Raw genomic sequence first — 2,901 nt, 5'->3', positions numbered from 1 at the left:
TGACATAAGTGTCTTCTCTCCATTAGGCCAAGGTGGTCCATCTGGTCTACTTGCTCAGAAGCTCCTCATGGGGATGCAGAGTCATCTTGCCACGCACATGTTTTCATCAGGCTCCTGGACTGCTTTAAGAGCATCCTAATTCTCCTCCCAGTGAGGCCGACTGGGATAAGCAAGCATCTGCGCCCTTATCAGCCACACAGAGTAATCACATATTGCCCAAGAAGCATAACTTCAAACTCGTTGCTGCTACGGGCTCACCAAAAGGCTGGACTGAAAGACATGCCATCCAAACTTTTTGGTACTTTAAAATCTACTTCTGGACTAACTGGACCAGCAGAGACTCACACTTTATCTGCCCCTGTAGAATTGCTTTAACTGAATGACGTGTTGATGTTCTGTCTTCAGATAGCACTCATCACAGGGTGAGATTCAGGGCATTTCTTTAGGCAGGTAATAGCAGCATCTATGACACGTGTCTTCTTGCTGTTAGGCCACGGTGGTCCATCTGCTCTTCCTGCCCAGATGCTCCTCGTGAGGATGTGGAAAGCCATCTTGCCAGAAAGAACGCTCTAAGAAATGTGCCCCGTGAACACGCTGTGGGTGTGATGTTAGGAAGCGACTGAGCTTCGTACTGCATAGCGTCTTCTTTCTGTGCATGCATGAAAAACAGTTCTCACTCGTTGTAGCAGAGATGATTATGCTTCTCACAAGCAAATATTTCTTTTTGAAAAGCACAGTGAGTCATGTACGTGGGGGCATTCCTTTCTTTGGAGTGGCAGCCACTGTGCTCACGGCCATATTTGTGGCCAACCCCGAAAGGCACAGACTCCGGGCGGGCAACCGCACTTCCTTTACGCTCTTACTAACTTCACTCACCCTCGCTTTTCTTCCCTAGAATTTCCTCACCCGCTTCTTTCCTGTCACTTTGTTGCATTGCTTATATTTTTGTAGGTTGGCTTAAATTCCTTTTGGAAGATGGCAAATAAAAGAGGAAATAAAGATACCACAGATAAATTCCTGCCAATGTGTGGCATATACAGGACATTTAAGTTGGGGGAGAAAACTGCTTAATAAGCCATCTAGACATCTAGAACTAGAGAACTTGAAGTGTGGCTAATTGCCACTCCTAGTGACAGTTTACATCTGGATGAGGCTGGGCAGTGATGACATGCAGGGCTAGCACAGTCTGTTTAATATCACTGGAGATCTGCCCTCCTGGAAGGCCCTTCAGGTTGACTCACACGTAGCACATCTAGTTTGTGTTTTCAATGAGCCAACAAACATCAGCGAACTCCTTACTAACTCCTTAGGCTCTGAAACATTTCAGCATATGATGGTCTTGGGGGAGGTTGTCTGAAAGTACTGAAAACCCTTGTTTTCTCACCTTGCAATGAGGGTGGGTTGGGAGAAATCATCCCCTCACGTTAAATCGAAGGCAGAACTTCAATGCTCTGTCTGCAAGGAAGAACTGGGTAAACACAGAAACCAAAGCAGTCCTGTCTCCTTTACCCTCAGTCGAGCCGGGAAGTCAGGTGGGTGTGGGCAGCTAAATTCAGCCATCCTAAAGAACCCTGTGCCCCCTCATATTGGTAGCCCAAGCGCCCACCTTACACGTGCAAAGAACAAGAAAGGGCCAAGAACTGAGTTTCTTTCTCAGAATTCCTCTCGGCGTTAGCCTCAGCAGTGTGTCTTCATGATTTCCTCACGTGTGTGCCTCTATTATTTTCATAGGTGAGGTATGATCTGTCTTCTAAGCACCATACAGAAATAAGAACAAGGCACAGGCTTTGCCTAGCGTATTCACAGAGTAAATTTGATAGATAAAATCCAAAGGAAGTAAACGATGAAAATGTACTTCGCTGTGTTTGCCAACTGAGAAGTTGTGTTGGGGAGTAATGTTCTTTTAAATTCTCAATAAAGCAGGGAGGGAGAGGCAAACACTGTTTTCACACCGAGACTCACTTTATTGAGGGGCAGCGTTCAAAGAGAAACGCAAGACTTGCAGACAGCGGAGAGGAGCACATAGGGCAGTGTGCCTTCTGGAAAGCCGGGGCTTAGCCAGCGCCAAGATGATGCTTCCAATGGGGGCTAGCCATGCTTCTCCCCTCTTCCATTTGTGTGTTCGTCTCCTTTGTCTACCAGCTAGTAGACATTTCCGTATGCCTCTGCACCCAAGAAAGGGGAACACCAAAAAAGAAGGAGTCAAACAAAACCTAACTTCAAGGCTGACCTGTCTTTCAGAGCCTCTTTGCCCCTTGGTCAATGAGGAAATACAAATCCAGGGGCCTGGTAAACATAACTCTCTAACTCAGTCACAGCTGGAAAAATCTCTATTCTCTTCCTTCCATGATGGGACAGTGGGAAGTTTCAGGAAGGTTGTGGCTAAGAGGGGGGCTGACAGGCAAGCGGGTTAGCACTGGAGGGCTGATTGCGAGAAGCGTGGCTCAGTACTTCTCACCTGGGCACGGTCTCTTTCTTCCTCCACCCATATTAGGGAAAGCGGAACAATACAGGGTCCAGGAAAGTTCCTGCCACTCTACGTTTACTTATTAAAAAATAACTCTCTGCTCTAGAGATGAACTGTGTGGATTTTATTCCTGGCTCCACAGTTTACTAGCTGTGTGACTCTGGACAATTTATGTAAACTCTCTAAGCTTATGTTTCCTTTTTTGCGAAATGGAAATAATAATGTCCCTAGATATTGGAGTTATTGAGGAGTAAATAAGATTATGTATATAAAGTGGTTAGTACAGTACCTAGGTGATTAACTCCATTTCACATTTATTAAAAATTAAGGTCAGAAAAAAAATAACTCAATCTATTTTAACTACTACCATTATTATTAACTTAGTTTTACCTTTGGCATTCTGGCCCTTGAAGCAATTAAGAAGCTAAAATAAA

The 2,901-nt window shown here is 45.1% G+C and overlaps 1 long non-coding RNA gene across 1 annotated transcript; it reads right to left on the bottom strand.

Moving 5' to 3' along the window:
- Positions 1-1,943: 1,943 nt before the first annotated feature.
- On the bottom strand, positions 1,944-2,469 carry LOC116561679. The gene is made up of 2 exons (XR_004273554.1): positions 2,317-2,469; positions 1,944-2,165 (listed from the first exon to the last, which is right to left on the bottom strand). It is a non-coding gene; the product is annotated as an uncharacterized LOC116561679 (long non-coding RNA).
- Positions 2,470-2,901: the final 432 nt, after the last annotated feature.

Source organism: Sapajus apella, unplaced genomic scaffold (assembly GCF_009761245.1).
Source record: "Sapajus apella isolate SASKATOON/1434 unplaced genomic scaffold, GSC_monkey_1.0 scaffold30, whole genome shotgun sequence".
Lineage (NCBI taxonomy): Eukaryota > Metazoa > Chordata > Mammalia > Primates > Cebidae > Sapajus > Sapajus apella.
The sequence above is the reverse complement of the archived record's forward strand: the minus strand, read 5'-3'. Positions and strand labels throughout refer to the sequence as shown.